The 17,619-nt window shown below is 46.1% G+C and overlaps 1 pseudogene across 1 annotated transcript in view; it reads right to left on the reverse strand.

The window, feature by feature from the left end:
* LOC308424338 (nucleosome assembly protein 1-like 1) overlaps positions 1 to 15,805 on the reverse strand; it is a 40,385-nt pseudogene extending 24,580 nt beyond the window's left edge. The window contains exon 1 of the transcript in view: positions 15,767 to 15,805. The product of the transcript in view is annotated as a nucleosome assembly protein 1-like 1 (transcript). The remainder of the gene's footprint in view (positions 1 to 15,766) is intronic.
* Positions 15,806 to 17,619: the final 1,814 nt, after the last annotated feature.

Here is a 17,619-nt window from a genome sequence, read left to right on the forward strand (position 1 = left end):
AGTCCCACACATTAAGAGCACTGACTGCTCTTCCAGAGACCCTGGGTTCAAATCCCAGCAACCACGTGGTGGCTCACAACCATCTGTAATGAGATCTGATGCCCTCCTCTGGTGTGTCTGACGACTGCTACAGTGCACTTATATATAATAAGTAAATAAACCGTTAAAAAAAAAGTCCCACACAATCCAAATCTAACCCAGATTGGCTTGTGATTGAAGAAACGCACTCCTTTCTTCTTAGGATCAAAATATAATCGAATGAGGCAGTGAACAGTCATATGCGCACAGTATGTTTCATGCTCCTCACACTGAGCTCGAGTCAAGGATGACTTCTAGCCGGAGTGGAGGCTTGACTCTGAAGAATGAAAGCATGAATCTCTGTCCTATCCGGGTGACCTTGAGTGGCCTTCGCAGCACCTCCCTCAACCCTCCTGATGGCTCTCACTGTAAAGTAGATGTGCTTGGGAGAATGTCACACGAATTTATCATTTTATTACTATTTTCAGAGAGTTCTATTTGTTCTTGGTGATGTGTTTGGGTTTTGTTTTTGTTTTTTTTGTTTTTTTTTTTTTTCATACAGAACCTTAGGCAGTGTTCTTGTCTGCTTTTCTGCAGCTAAAATAAAACACCGTAACCAAAAGCAACATAAGAAAGGTTTTCTTGTTCGTTCATTCGCTTGTTTTATTTAGGATAGTTCCACAGGACTACAAGTCCCCAGTGGCAGAGAAGGCATGGTAGCGGTTGGAAATTGAAAACTCACAACTTTCCACGGGGAAAGAGCAAACGGAATGTAGGAGGAGGGGATAAACTCAAAGCCCGCCCCCACTGACGGGCGTCCTCCAGCAAGACTCCGCCTCCCAAGGCACAACCTCCCAAACAGCGCCACCAACAGGCGGTCCAATTGCTTAAAGACATAAATGTATGAGGGCCATTCCCAGTTCAAAACACAGCAGGCAGGAAACTGACATTGTCAGCCCTTGAGCTCTGTCCTAGTATGCACGGGCAAAGGTGTCTTCAGTTGCCAGCTCAGTCAAGTTTTTGAAGGCTCTTGGATATGACTCGATAAAGACCTCCTCTGCATATGGCTACCAATGAAAGGAACGCCTTCCAGTCGCCCCACCCCCTTTACGGTTTTATTCAAATTAAATGTAAGATATTCTGTCTCTTTCCCTCCCCTGTGCAGTCACGGCTGTTTAAAGAGCACGGGGTCTCTGTTGAGGAACAAAGCGACATCCCTGGCTATGCTTTTTCTGCAACACAGGGTTAGGGTTACAAACCAGAGCTTCACTCTAAAGCAGGGCAGCTCCCGTGACGTTTTTGTTTTTTTAAAGTCCTGAAAATGACACCCAGTATCTCAGACTCTCAAGGTAAGCACTCCACCTCTGGGCTATCCTCCCCAGCCCTGAGAGTATGCTTTTTTGTCATGAACAAGTTTTGGAAGGGAAATAAAAGTTCAAAACTGAGAAGAGCTGAGAGGAAGAATGTGAGAGAGGTCTTTCCCAAGAAAGCACAGCGACCCTCCTCACCAAAGCCAGCTGAGCTAAGTCAGAAGTGGGGCTCCAGGCCCAGGCTGCCCACCACTGCCCATTTGGGTGCTGCCAGGAGACAAACCTAGAGCCTCATCCATTCTGGGCAAACGCTTCACCTTCAGTCCTGTATTAAACTTTACAGTGGTTCAGAGGGCTCGGTGCTCTTTCCAGATGACCAAGTTCTGTTCCCAGCCCTCACTTGGGCAACTCCCAACCACATAGAACTACATATAATGTCTGAGTCAAAGGATCTGACATTCTTTTCTGCCTTCTGAGGGCATTATGCTCATGTGACATTTTCATACACATTGTCTTAGTCGGGGTTTCTATTCCTAAACAAAACATCATGACCAAGAAGCAAGTAGGGGAGAAAAGGGTTTATTCAGCTTACACTTCCACATTGCTGTGTAGGGAGCTGTTTGTGCTGCACCCAAACATGGTGCCGGCTTCCCGCCGAGAACTCAGCAAACAGAGCTGTTGCCCAGCCAAGAGACTTAATGCGCATGCACCACATAAGTCACAGCCCACCCCCGGGGCACGTGATTGAGCTACAGGAGGATGCACCAATCAGGTAGCAAGACAAGTCTTCTAGGCATGTATAGCAGTGCATTTTCTCCCCCACGTGAGAAGAAGAGGAAGACGGAGAGAGAGAAACCATGTGGAGGGATGGCGGAGAGATACCACGTGGAGAGAAGCCCGATAGGAGAGGTTGCGGGAGATCCCACGTGGAGAGAGACTCGGTAATAGTGATTGCGGGAGGTCCCGCGTCGACAGAGACTGGACAGAGAGATCGTTCTTGGGGGACCGCGCGTGAGAGGCCGTCTAGACAGTAGAACTCGGTAGGGAGTCCCCGACTCAGAGACAAGTTTCCTGCTCATGAAGCCCCTGCTCAAAGTGCTGTTCAATAAAGGTTATCCGCAGAAGAGTTTGTTTTGTTGCACGCCTGTTCCTAGCGGCGGGAAGCGTGGGCGCGTGACATTGCTGTTCATCACCAAAGGAAGTCAGGACTGGAACTCAAGCAGGTCAGGAAGCAGGAGCTGATGCAGAGGCCATGGAGGGATGTCACTTACTGGCTTGCTCCCCCTGGCTTTCTCAGCTTGCTTTCTTAGAGAACTCAAGTCCAACCAGCCCAGGGATGGCACCACCCAAAATGGGCTGGGCCCTCCCCTCTTGATCACTAGTTGAAAAAATGCCTTACAGCTGGATCTCATGGAGGCATTTCCTCACCTGAGGCTCCTTTCTCTGTGATAACTCCAGCTTGTGTCAAGTTGACATAAAGCCAGCCAGTACACACACACACACACACACACACACACACAATTAAAACAAAATCTTTTAAAAGTACAATAATGTAATCATTCATGCAGCATTTGTATGACTAAAATTAGCATGCACATGAAGTTTGATATCTATTTTTGTTTGGGGTTTTTTGCTTGTTTGTTTGTTCATCTGGAGACAGGATATAACTATGTAGCTCTGGCTGTCCTGGAACTCACTCTGTAGACCAGGCTGGCTTTGAACTCACAGAGATCCACCTGCCTCTGCCTCTGCCTCTGCCTCTGCCATGCTGGAATTAAAGATGAACACCATTAGACTGGCTTCAGGTTTGGAGTATTAAATCACACTTTGAGGCTGGTCTTTCCCACTCAAGTAGCAAAGCTGTGTCAGACACCAATCAAGAATGTGGAATGGAGACAGACACTGTCCTCAGTCAAGGTCACAGTTTGCTCAGCGACAGCCATAAGAATTCCCACCTATAGGACTGCTCAGATTACCAGGTGAATTTGCGCCTGTTAGCTAAAAATTATCCCCAAACGTTTCTTGCATATTTATCATGGGTCCAAATTACGGAAGCAACTTATTAAGCCACTTTCTCTCCTTTTAAAGTTTGATAAACCTTTGAAACAACCAAGTTTACAGAAAAATAAAAGTTTGAGAGATGACGTGTTGGTGGAGAGACAGCTCAGCCGTTAAGGGCTAGGCTCACAACCAAACATGTAAGAGAGAAGGCGATGCTGCAGTGGGGAGATGCACTTGTGGTGCAATGGGACGACCTGGGGTTGACCCTCAGTACTCACATAAAGAGCCAGGCATGTCTGCATATGTGTATAGCCTCAGCGCTGGGGGCAGGCAGAGACAGGAGCATCCCAGGAGCCCTCTGGCCAGTCAGCCTAGCTCAACCTCGAGCTCCAAGTCCAGTGAGAGACCCCGTCTCAAGGAATAGAACAGAGAGTGTTAGAGGAGGATGCACAACATCCTATCCTGCTCTGGCTCCACATAAGTGTGTGTGTCCCCATCAACATACTGTTGTATATGCAACATACACATGTGCACACACACACATATGTATAAGCATATACATACATATGCAGAGGTACACAGATATCTACACATGTGCAACACATACATGCACACACATATATACACACACATGTATATACATGTGTAAGATACATAATATATAGATATGTATACAGATACATACAAAAGGACAGATATACACACATGTACACATATATACATGCACACACATATACATATATACATATACACAGAAATACTCATACATACACACTTGGTACATATGCACATATATACACATTCACACATATTAAAGACCATACTCTGTCCATATACACACATACATACATGCATCTACACACACGCATGTACATACATACACATACACAGAAATACAAACACATATACACTCAGTACATATTTACACATAAACACAACATACATACATTCACACATGTAAATATATACACATACACAGAAATACACACATATACACCCTCTGTACATATACACACATATACATGAACATATACACATATACATGCATCTATCTACACACACAGAATGAGGGATGTGCATACATGTGGTCACAGGGTGAGTGAGATGGGTGGGCGGGGAGAAAACAAAAAAGCTTGGCCGTAACTGCTTTTCACATAAGCACAGTTGGCCTTTGTTTCTATGGGTTCTATTGAATTTGTGAATTCAGCCACTTGGAGACAAAAGGCTTTGGGAACAGCCTGGCATTTGCACGGAGGCAGGCATACCTTCTTGTTATTCACTAAACATGATCAGCACTCAGCACTCAGGGCATTGAGCTCAGAGGATACCTGAGAGAGGGCTAACCTGGTCTACACTAAGGATGGCATGGGTTATGTGCAAACACCCGCCCTGTTGTGCAAGGGACTTGAGCATCCATCTGTGGGCTTGGGTTTCTTGGAGGTGTCCTGACCTGGTGTCCTATAGATCCTGAGGGATGGTGATGCTCTCACCATGGCAACACAAGTCCGGAAGAGAGTCGGGAAGTTGACCAAGTACCACTGAGATAAAGACATTTTTTTCTTGTACTTTTATTTATTTTACTTGGTATATGTGGTGCCCGGTGTGTGTGTGTGTGTGTGTGTGGGTGTGTGGGTGGGTGGGTGGGTGGGTGTGTAAGAAGCCAGGGAGTAACAGCAGGTATCGTTATTACTTTTCACCTTAGTTTTTGAGGTTGGTTTCTCATTGGCCTGAAGCTCCCCCGTTCAGCTAGACTGGGGGCCAGCAAGCCCCCAGGGTCCTCATGTCTCCCCAGTGCTAAGATTGCAGATGCGGCCACATACTCTGGCTTTCACTCGAGTGCTGAGGATGTGAACTCAGGTCCTCGGGCTTGCACAGAAAGTGCTTTACCAACTGAGCCATCCCCCAGTTCCCTATCCTCTCACATTTCCGATGATTATATGACAGCTATTCTATGAAATGTCTCTGGATTTTGGGTGGACCGCTGTCTCTTCGAAGTTCAGCTGAGGTTTTACACACTCGGCAGAAATCCTGTGTACAAACACTGAATCCTCTCATCACACCCTCTCAGACACACCCCGCTAGCAGTCTGCTCCTCCCCCACCCTCCCTACCCTGCGCTTGAATAGCACAAAATGACACTTCTGCAACTGGTACAGACGCTCTTCCATCCCTTCCACTACTGACTTCTATCTGGATACAGTTCTGCAGTCCTTTCTGACTCTAACTCTGAATCCGCTATAACCATAACCATCCTCGCCTACACAGACGGATGCGGTGCTTTGAGCGCATTCTCACTGCCTGACACAGCAAACTTCCAAACCATCACGGACCAGCTCCGATCCAGTCTTGGTGTCATTTTCCCAAGGTGCCCTGGTTCCTGGACTCCTTAACAGAATCCCGGGTGGGAAATATTAGTGAGAACCCAAGATCTGGCTTGGGTTAGTTGGTGTTCATTGTCATGGGGACAGCACTGCTCCCAGGTCCCAAAAGGAATGTGAACACTCGAGTATGTGTGTATATGGTCATGCACACCCATTTATGATATCTCTCTCTCCCCCTCCCTCCCTTCTTTCTTCCCTCCTCCCTCTCCCTCCCTCCCTCCCACTCTCCCAAGGCTCCCGTTTCTAAACAGAGACACAGAGCGACAGAGCCACCACCTTTCTCTCACTTTTCTCCCTTTCTCTCCTGCACTTCCTTCCCCAGTAATGAAGCCTTGGACTCACTTTGTTTATTGAGACATGATTGTCAACCCATAAAAATTCACGCAGGAAAGGTGTGCATTCCCACCATATTCCACGTATGTTTTATAACCATCGCCGGTATCTATTTTTAGGACATGTTTGACACCCCCAAAAGACACCCTGTATCCATGAGTGAAAGTTCTTCCTCTGACCCCAGCGGCCACTAACCTATAGCGACCTTCTGGCTCTATATAACCATCTATTCTGGACAGGACACATTAGAAAATGCCTGGCCTTTTGTGATTGCCTTCGTTAACTTAGTAAACAAATTGCTGTTACTGTTGTTTCTCTCTGTGATTATGACAGGTTTTCTTTGATGTATTTCCGGACTCCATTGCTTTTCTGTGAGCATCTATAATAGTTCTACATTCTTGATAGATCGCTGCCTCTCACAACAGCATTTATTTGGTCTGGTCCTAGGAGGGCCCCGCATGAACCCTGCTCACTACTCCATGCTGTGTCTTTGTCTAGTCTTGTACTATTAAGATCTTTGCTTTTCTTGTGTGTGTGTGTATGTGATTACATGTGTGTGCATGTGGAAACTACAGGAAACATTGTGTTGAGTCCTCTAGAGCCCTCCATATTCTCTCACTGAACTCAGAGCTTCCCCCATGGGCTTGACTGTTGGGGCTATCACCACCTCCCATCTTATCACCTCCTGATAATGATCCCACATGTGAGCAACCATGTCTGGCTCTTTCCGTGGTGCCAGGGATCCGAACTCAGATCCTCGTGTATGGTAGACACTTTACCAACTGAGCCATCGGCTCAGCCCAGACCATCCTCTGGCCAGTGGAGCCTTTGATTAGCCTACAGATGAGACAGACCGGAATGGCACAAGATTGACACTTGACATCTTGCTATTTGTTTCCACTACCACCCTCCCTTTCTTTCTTTTTATTTATATGTGTGCACTGTCGCTGTCTTCAGACACACCAGAAGAGGGCATCAGGTCCCATTACAGATGGCTGTGAGCCACCATGTGGTTGCTGGGATTTGAACTCAGGACCTTGGGAAGAGCAGTCAGTGCTCTTAACCTCTGCTATTCGTCCTCTAATGGCTTCTCTTTGTTGTTGCTGTTCCTGTGGCTCTGTGACTGCCTTCGTTTGTGTTAAGTAGTGACTCTCTCCTGGGCTGATTTAATTCCTTTGTCCTGGAGCTGGAGATACTGCTCCATGCTAAAGAGAATGTACTCCTCTTGTAAAGGACCTGAGTTCAATTCCCAGCACCCCACATCAGATGGCTCACAACCATCTTCAATTCTAAGTTTCCCAAGATATAAAGCCCCCTTCTGGTTTCTATGGCAACTGCACACACACACACATTTAAATTTCACACCCTTTCTTTTACTACATACATTTTGGTTGTATATATACATACATATACACAGACAGGTGTATGGAGTTACAGACAGGTATGCAGTGCCTAATGGATGCTGGGAATTAAACCTGGGTTCCCTGGAAGAGTAGCTAAGTGCTCTAAACTGCTGAGCCATCTGTCTAGCCCCTCCAGTTAGTTCTTGTTCCATGGATTCCAAACCCACCTCAATTTATCAGCATCACATTGGGATTACTCCTATAAACCTATCTCCTTCCTTTCTGCTGTAACTGCCATATAAACTACACCTGCGCGCTTTTTATGTCCACCAATACATGTTCTCAATTGGTTCTTTATAGTTGTGTTATGAATCATATAGAGCCAAAAGTATTATGAAAACACAGTTCTATTATCTTTTATGTTACTTATAAAACTACGTTTAGAGCCCTACAGGGTCATAGTTGACATTGGTAAAGTGCTTGCCTCGTTTCCACGAAGCCCTGGGTTCAGTTCCCACCACTGCATAAAACTGGGTGTGGTGGTGCACACCTGCAACCTTGGCACTGGAGAGGTGAGGCAGAAGGACCAGGAATTCAAGGTGGTCTATTAAACCTAATACCTTGGCCCATTGATTGCCCCCCCCACCAGCACATATGTGTCATCTATTCATATTTCTCTGACTATTCTTAGATCTTCACTGAAAACTAGATAGTTTAAAAAATACATTGTGGTAGGCTGGAGAGACGGCTCAGAGGTTAAGAGCAGGACTGCTCTTCTAGAGGTCCTGAGTTCAAATCCCAGAAACCACATGGTGGCTCACAATCAACTGTAATGAGATCTGGTGCCCTCTCCTGGTGTGTCTGAAGACAGCTACAGTGTAGTTATATATAATAAATAAATTTTAAAAAATACATTGTGACAATACTGGAGATCAAGTGATCCCTCTTCCCAAGGGATCACTGTTGCTGTTGGCTACAACTACTTGTTGTTTTGTGTTTTATTTCATGGCCTTTGCAAGCCTAGAAAGTTTGTATTCCTGATTGTGTGTGAGCTTTAAAGTTTGGTAAGCGGACTAGATAGTCAACAACTAGATGGAATTTTCCCTGCATAGCAGGAACTTGTAAGTCCTCGACTCTGCCAGGGGATTCTCTTCCCGTAGCTTTAACATCCATCCAGATAGCTAGAGCACCCATCTGGTAGCTCTGCCTTTGTCCCCACTCCCTGCTTCTGCTAAGCGTCACAACTAGACAGAGCTTAACACTTTACGGTTTGCCACATTTTATCTGAACCCACGCACAGCCCTTGTTCTCAGGGCCTTACACATCCATGTGGTTTTCTACATTCCCAGGAAGAGGGGCCAGCGAGACTGCTCAGTGTGTAAAGGCACTTGCCACCAAGGGCCATGGTAAAGAGCCAATTCCTAGTAGTTGTCCTCTGACCTCCATAGGCATCCCGTGGCAAGCCTGTACCTATGCATGTGCATGCATGTACACACATGCACATGCACACACACACACACACACATACACACATACACACACACACAAACTGACATAATGTAAATGTATGGGACTCTATGAGAATTCTTCACATCATCTATGCCCCATTTGTCTCCCTTTCTACTGTGCTTAGCCTCTTCTTTGCATCAACTGCTGCATCCGTTATCTTTGGCCAAGTTAAAGAACACCTGGTGCTCCTGACAGGTTCTCTGGAAGCCGCGATACCCCCTCCCCCAGTCCCACTCCAGGTCAGCAGCTCCCTACATCTGCTGACTAATGTTATCACTGCTAGGACAAAATACCCATCAAATGAAGCATAAGGAAGGCAGAGTCTCTTAGGGTAAGTTTGTGGGCACAGTCTATCCCAGTGCCCAGCATGGCAGCAAGGGTGTGAGGCAGCTGGTCACAGGGCATCCTCAGTCTTGCTTTCTCCTTTTGGATTCAGTCCAGGTCCCCAGCCTAAAGGCGGCTGCTGCTCATGGTGTATGTGGGTCTTCCTACCTCTTCCTCATAGGCATGTCCAGAGGCTGTCTCCTAGCTGATTCTGGAGCCGGTCACATGAACCATCAGTTTTAATCTTCATGCTACTTCATGCCCTGCTGGGATGGACATCTGCCTTTTTCTATTGTTTTGGGTTTGTTTGTTTGTTTGTTTGTTTGTCTGTCTGTTTGTTTTTACCTTCCCCAGCTAGAAAAAAAGTCTTCAGGGACAGACAGGAGGCAAAAGTTTTCCTTTTTTAGACAAGAAGACTTGTGATGTTCAAGAGCACAGAGCAAAGGTAGGCAAGGCCAGGAACAGACCCAAGCTGTTAGGTTTGTTTTCTTTCCTAGATGAAAACAATTACTCTTAATGACTGAGCACTCATTCAGAACTCGGCTTACCCATTAACTCCTGACTCTCAAGCTAAATATGTCCCCAGTGACGTAGGACTTTGTCACCCTGTCGTAATTCCCTCTATTGTCCTTTTTTATAGACACTTTTCCTTATTTGCTGTTGGCTTGTTTGTTCCCAAATTTCTCGAGTGGGGACCGTCTGTCACATTCACCACTGTGTGTCCATCTTCCTGATGGGATCTGTCCTGCTGTTTTTTATTGTCAACTTGAGTTGTCTAGGAAGATGGAACCTCATTTGAGGGACTGGCCTGTGATCATGTCTATAGGGAATTGTGCAAATCGATGATTGATATGTGACAGCCCAGCCTACTGTGGGTGGCACCATCCCCTAGGCAGTGGGGCCTGAGCTGTATATGAAAGCAAACTGAGCATGAGCCAGAGAGTGAACCACTATGCAGTCTTCTTCCATGGTTTTTGCCTGAGTTCTTGCGCTGATTTCCTTCAGTGATGGTCTGTGACCTGGAAGTCTAAGCACACAAATCCTTTCCTCTCCACATTGCTTTTGGTCATGATGTTTATCAACAGGAAAGAAAAATAGAACAATACTCCATGTTATTTGTTGGCTAATTGAATGAACCATTTGCCAGGCATGGGCTATTTTCTCTTGCAGTGATGATCCTGACTCAGAGTGCTCAAGTGACTCCTTACGATCACTGTGTTCCTTTGCACAGGTTAGAGTGCAGCTATTTGGCCAGCTATCCTGTATAAGGTGAAATAAGAGTTCATCATGCTTAGAAGCCTAAATCCCTGACACAGTAGAATTCCATACTAGCTGTACTGGCTGGTTTTATGTCAACTTGACACAGCTGGAGTTATCACAGAGAAAGGAGCCTCAGTTGAGAAAATTCGTCCATGAGATCCAGCTGTAAGGCATTTTCTCAATTAGTGATCAAGGGGGGAGGGCCCAGCCCATTGTGGGTGGTGCCATCCCTGGGCTGGTAGACCTGGGTTCTATAAGAAAGCAGGCTGAGCAAGCCAGGGGAAGCAAGCCAGTAAGTGACATCCCTCCATGGCCTCTGCATCAGCTCCTGCTTCCTGACCTGCTTGAGTTCCAGTCCTCAGTTCCTCTGGTGATGAACAGCAATGTGGAAGTGTGAGCTGAATAAACCCTTTCCTCCCCAACTTGCTTCTTGGTCATGATGTTTTGTGCAGGAATAGAAACCCTGACTAAGACACTAGGCTTGAGTCAACAACTGAGTCTTTGGGAGATAGAATAATAAAACACCTCCTGTTCTTAGTTTGTTTTGTCAACTTCATACAACCAAGAGTCACCTGGGGAGAGGGCACCTCAGCTGAAGAATTGCCTAGATCAGATTGACCTGTAAGAGATTATCCTGATAGGTGATTGATGTAGGAGGGACAGCCCATTGTGGGCAGCACCAACCCTAGAAAAGTAGGCTAGCAAGTGAGCCAGTAAGCAGCCTTCCCCAACAGTTTCTGCTGCATGTTCCTACCTTAACCATGAAATCTCCTTGAAGTGTAAGCTGAAAGATACCTTGTCCTCCCTCAAGTTGCCTTTAGACTGAGTACCACAGAAAGAAAGTGCAAATTAGAATATCCCCTGTGGACTGAATTACGTCCTCTCAAACCTACATGTTGAAGTCCAATCTCTATTGTGATCTTGTTTAGAAATGGAATCTTTATGAGTGTAATTAAGTTAAGTGAGATCACATAGGTGAGTTAGGAACTTAGCTTATTTATCCTAGTGCTGTAAAATAACCAACAAACCTTTGACAAATGCAACTTAAAGGAGAAAAGGCTTATTCTGGCTCATAGCCCAGGGTATAGTTTGTAACGGTGGGGAAACCAAGGCAATGGGAGCTTGGTGCAGATTACAAGCACAATCAGGAAGTAGAGAGCCATTAATTCATCTGCTGTTCATCTCCCCTTTGCTATTTATATTTATAAATATATACCCAGGATCAGGGGGTGGTGCTGGAATTACAAACTGACTATCCTACTCGCCTGGTGACCTCAACTCCACACCTCATGTTCGCATAGCCAGGTACTACTCTTAATTTTACTGTGAGTTTAAAATTGCTCTGAGAATGTAAACGTCTTTTTTTTTTTTTAAGGCAGGAGGAAGATGCAAATAGCTTGGACTTTCTGGGATGAAAGGAAGGGGAGAGACAGAAGCTGTGTGCGACACCAGTCTTGAAAAGAGAGATGCTGGATGTTGAATATGAAAATCTTGAGATCAGGGACAAGTTTCAGCCATGAGCCTAGGAGTTGCTGCTGTATAGGTGAGCTGGCTAGTTTTATGTCAGCTTGGCAGAAGCCAGTTGGGGGACTCCATCCAGAAGTTCCATCTGTAGGTAATCTTGTAGGGTGTTTCTTAATGAGTGATTGTTGAGGGAGCCCATTGTGGGTGGAGCCATCCCTTGGCTGGTGGTTCTGAGTTCTCTGAGAAAGCAGGCTGAGCAACATGAGGAGCAAGCCAGTACCCAGCACCCCTCCATGGCCTCTGCATCAGCTCCTGCCTCCAGGTTCCTGCCCTGACTGACTTCCTTTGATGATGAACAGTGATGTGGAAGTGTGAGCTGAATAAGCCCTTTCCTCCCCGTTTGCTTTGGGTGTGATGTTTCATCACAGCAACAGTAACCCTGAGACAATAGGTACTTTTGTAAAAGATGGATGAGAGTCGCAAGCAAGGTATGTGGGCAGGAAATTGAAGAGGATGAGGACCTGAGTTCTGGGGGCCTCCAGCAGAAGCGGGTCTGAGACAGATCAGTAAGGGAGACTCAGAAGGTGAGACAAGTAGCTTGGGGGAGTCCAGTAGAGAAAGGGGACTAACAGAGAGGCAGAGAACTCTGCTTTCTCACGTAAGTAAACGAAAGGGCTGCACCCTGAGACTGGAGGCAGGGAGCTCAGTGATGAATAAAGGCCTGTGTCAGCTGAGCTGAAAGAGGATACCCATCCAGGCATGGGGTAAACCCTCCTGGCACTGAAGAGGCTGAGGCAGGAGGATTGCAAGTTTCAGGCCCATTTGGGCTACATTGTGAGTTCAAGGCCAGCCTGGAGTAGTAGTGTGTAGTAAGACCCCATCTTAGAAGACAAAACTGAAGCTATAGAGATTGCTCAGTGGTTAGAGCACTAGCTGCTCTTGCAGACGACCCAGGCTCCAGTCCTAGCACCCACACGGTGACTCACTACCATGTATTACTTCAGTTCCAGGGTATCTGATGTCCTCCTCTGATCTTACATGACACATACATGACAGGCATACATATGTACAGGCAAAACACCCATGACATGAAATAAAAATAAACAATCTTTACCAAAAAAAAAATCAACCTATACAAGTAGAAGATATTATTTATATTATCCAAGAGATGGCATTTAAGGACACTAAATGGGCTGGCATCTAAAAATTTTTGAATTGTGGAAGATCAGATGGTTAGGATGACAGACAGTGGGCATCATCGAACGCTGGTTGCAGAATCCCCGTGGCAGATACACTGGTGTTTGTCAAGTTTTGTTCAACCTTAGGGTGTTGTCCCCCTTTATTGTCACAAAATACACATCACACACAATTTACCACCTTACCTGTTTCAAACATGACTTCTAATGGCATCAGACACTTTCAGAACACGGTCGTCCTCACCATCCACCTCTGTAATGTTCTTCGTCTTGGAGAACTGAAACTCTAAACGTTACACAATCGTTCTCCATGCCCCCTCCCCCCAGTCCCTGGCAACAAGCACTTGACTTTCTGCCTTTATGTTTTGATTGCTCCAAGTGCCTCACATAAATGGAATTATAGACTCGTTTTTATGAGCAGCTTATTTCCCTCAGCATGCTGTCCTCAAAGCACATCAGTGCAGCCCGTGTCTAAATTACCATCATGTTATAGCTGAGTAATAGTTCATTGGGTGGATCTACCACCATCTGCCCATCTGTCTTCCACTGATGGGCACCTGGGCGAATTCCTCATCTTAGCTGTTACTAGTGGAGACCCTGGTGATACTAGTAGACAAGCTCCACTTTCAGCTCTGCTGGGGGTCCTCCTGGTGTGGAAGGGCTGGCCACTACATTGGGTATGGTTTGGCTACGTCCTCTGGTGTCTCCAGTTCTGGAAGCTTGGCCCCCAGGTGGCAATGTGGAAAAGGGTGGAACCCTCAGATGACTGAATATAATGTCCTAAGGAGCTGATGACCTCTCATGGGACCTTGGCTTGTTCTCTTGAGAGGGTTGTTATAAAATAGCAAGGCTGGCCCATCCCCTGCTCTCAGGATTGCTGTCTCATCTCATGAACTCTCCCTCTCACACAAGCCCCATCTGTGATTGAAGAGTACACATCCACTCAGGGCTCCATCTTCTCTTCATACAATTCAAGGCTTCCCCAGCTCCCTACAAGCTAGTCCTCTCCTGTTGTGTGTGTGTGTGTGTGTGAGAGAGAGAGAGAGAGAGAGAGAGAGAGAGACAGAGAGAGAGAGACAGAGACAGAGACAGAGACAGAGAATGAGAGAGAATGCATGAATGAATGAAGAATAAGTTTCAGGAATTTGGGCACCCTAACAGTGGCTACACTCCTAAAAAGAAAAAGTCTCTCCCTTTCCCAGCAACCAAGAGCTGCCCACAGATCCTCAGGGAGGGGTAGGGCCTTGTAAGTCCCTCTCCACTCTGTGACAGGCACAATTCTATGCAGATAATCAGAGATACTAAAATTCAAGAGCACATTGGCCATGTCATTCCTGGAACACAGTGTTCTACATCACTCCACCCCTTTATCCGGCTGTTATAGTCTTTCTAAGCCCTCTTCTGCAATGTCCTGTGAGCCTTGGAGGGAGGGGTAGATAGATAGAAAGATAGATGGATAGATAGATAGATAGATAGATAGATAGATAGATAGATGTAGAGATGGATTGACAGATGAATATAAATAGAGTTAGGTAGGTAGGTAGGTAGATAGATAGATAGCTAGATAGATAGATAGGTAGATACGTAGGTAGGTAGATACACACACACACACACACACACACACACACACACACACACATATATATATATATATATATATATATATATATATATAGAGAGAGAGAGAGAGAGAGAGAGAGAGAGAGAGAGAGATGTAGGTAGGTAGATAGATAGATAGAGATGGATGGATGGATAGATGGATGGATGGATGGATGGATGGATGGATGGATGGATGGAGAGAGGGAGAGGGTATAATGTAGACATTGACACATATTCCCATTTAGGGTGAAGTGTTCAGACACTTATTCTCAGCACCATGACCAACTCTGAGTCTCTGCAGTATCTCCTGCCTGATGTAAACAGAAGCACTTCTGACAAGAGTTGACAGCAGAACTAATTTTCAGGCATAACACAAATATTTAGGAGGTAATTTGACAGGCATGACCTGCGCGCTTTGTAAAACAGCAGTAGTAGCTTCCTCACTAGAGCCTCTGATATCTCCAGGCTTTCGATGAGTGTACGACAGTGGATGAGAGTCCCATCACCCAACCCCCAGCAGATCTCAAGTCCAATCAGAAAGGAGTTGCTTGCCACCTTAATAACCATGCCACTCCTACACGAATGGATGCTTCTAGCCCAGCAGATTGGTACTGTGGCTCACAGACACCACAGTGGAGTAAGACTCATAATAAATTGTTTCCTCTGAACAGCACCTTCCAAAGTCATGAGAGCTCACCAGAAGAAAGTACGGTTCTCAGCCTAGTACATTTGGTGAACCCCGAGCCCATGAGAGACTTAGTCTGTAAACACACAAACAAGCAAGCAAACAAACCCAACTCTGCCTGGTACAGTAAATCCAGCCAAACACCTGCAGCTGGAAAGGTCATAGACCCTAGAAGAAAATTCACTATAGCCATTCTCTTAAACGAATATAGGTTCTGACTATATGTGGGACAAGTGGACAGTGAAGAGTACCCTGGTTCTCGGTCGAGATAAGTAAAGTCCCAGGAACAATAAGTGAGATAGTAGGAAGCTTTCTAGTCTCCGGACAATCAGGAATCTTCATACCGCCATAAGCACCACACTGCCTGTTGGGGTATCAGCCATGCCGCAAGTCCCTCCTCCACAGGTAAGACATGACCACAAGTCATGTAAGCTCCAGGTAGAAGCAGGACTGCCCCCAAATACGTAGACAAGGTCTTGTCAAGCCAATAGGAGAGAGTCAAGATGTGTGCAAGAATCATTCCATCATCTGAGAGCTTTTGTTTTAAGAGCTGTTAACACCACCGTTTGGGAAGAGATTTTCTTTCCCGAAGCCTCTTGCACCTCGCACCAGAGCCTCTCGCTGGCTCTGTTCAGCCTGGACCGGTGTCTCATAGCAGCGGCAAAAAAAGTGGGCAAGCTGGACACAGCAGCAAAAGCAGCAGAACCAACCCCCCCCCCCCGCATTCCCTGCTCACCTGAATCCAAGAGCCAGTCAGACCCAGCAGCAGAGGCAGAAGAAGCCACTCCCATCTCTGGCCAGAGATCTGTGTGGGACTTCTTGCCCACAGTCCCACAACTATATTCTGAATAATTATCCTTCTATTCACGGAGACCGTAGCTCTTGCCTCTCATCAGCAGATGAGAGATTACTGTAAAGATCCACAGCTGGACACTATGCAGAGGATAATGGAACCAGCTCCAGGTGACAATGGACTCCTACACATAGGTTCAGAACACATAATGGAAGAAGAAGCAAGGAGATTATATAAGCCACTGGTTGAAGATACCCGCAGCTTGCAGTCTTCTTGACATGACAGGGATGCTGCCCTGTGGAACCTCAGCAATACAGTCACCTGCACAAGATCTGTGCTATGAACATACTAAACAACAAGCTACAGAGGACACGGAAAAATATCTCAGGGTCCTATACTGGCTGGTTTTGTGTCAACTTGACACAAGCTGGAGTTATCACAGAGAAAGGAGCCTCGGTTGAGGAAATGCCTCCATGAGATCCAGCTGTAAGGCATTTTCTCAACTAATGATCAAGGAGGGAGGGTTCAGCCCATTGTGGGTGGTGCCATCCCTGGGCTGGTAGACCTGGGTTCTATAAGAAAGCAGGCTGAGCAAGCCAGGGGAAGTAAGCCAGTGAGTAACATTCCTCTATGGCCTCTGCATCAGCTCCTGCTTCCTGACCTGCTTTAGTTCCAGTCCTGACTTCCTCTGGTGATGAACAGCAATGTGGAAGTGTAAGCTGAATAAACCCTTTCCTCCCCAACTTGCTTCTTGGTCATGATATTTTGTTCAGGAGTAGAAACCCTGACTAAGACAGGTCCCACTTTCCCAAAACAACAACAACAACAACAAAACAAAAGAACAAAAACCCTATAGCAATTGATAGTTGTAGAGAGAAGAAAGAGAATCAGTTTTTTTCCCCCTGGGAACAAGCCCCCAATAAGTTATCTAGTTCCATTTAGCCAGCCCTATAAACACATATGCATAAGAGTAACACCAAATTGACGTGGCAGGTTGTATGTGATTGTGTGGAAATGATATAAAGACAGTGTGTGAGTGTGAGTGTGCTCCTAGTTTGCTTTTTGTTGCTGTAATAAAACACTGACCAAAATCAACTTGGGGAGGAAAGTGTTCACTTCAGCTTAGAGGTCACATTGCATCATCAGGGGAAGCCAGAGCAGGAGTTCAAGGCAGGAACTGAAGCAGAGAGTGTGGTAGAATGCTGTTTACTGGCTTTCTCTCTTTGGCTTACTCTACTACTTTTCTTGTATAACTATGCCCAACTGCCTAGGGGATGCCACCACCCACAAAGGACTGGGCCCTTCCACATCAATTAACAATCGCTAAAATGCTACCGGCATGCCCAGAGGCAATTTCTCTGTCGAGGTTCCCTCTTCCCAAGTGACTCTTCTTGGTGTGAGGTT

This window comes from Micromys minutus (genome assembly GCF_963924665.1).
Source record: "Micromys minutus genome assembly, chromosome: 9".
Taxonomy (NCBI): Eukaryota; Metazoa; Chordata; class Mammalia; order Rodentia; family Muridae; genus Micromys; species Micromys minutus.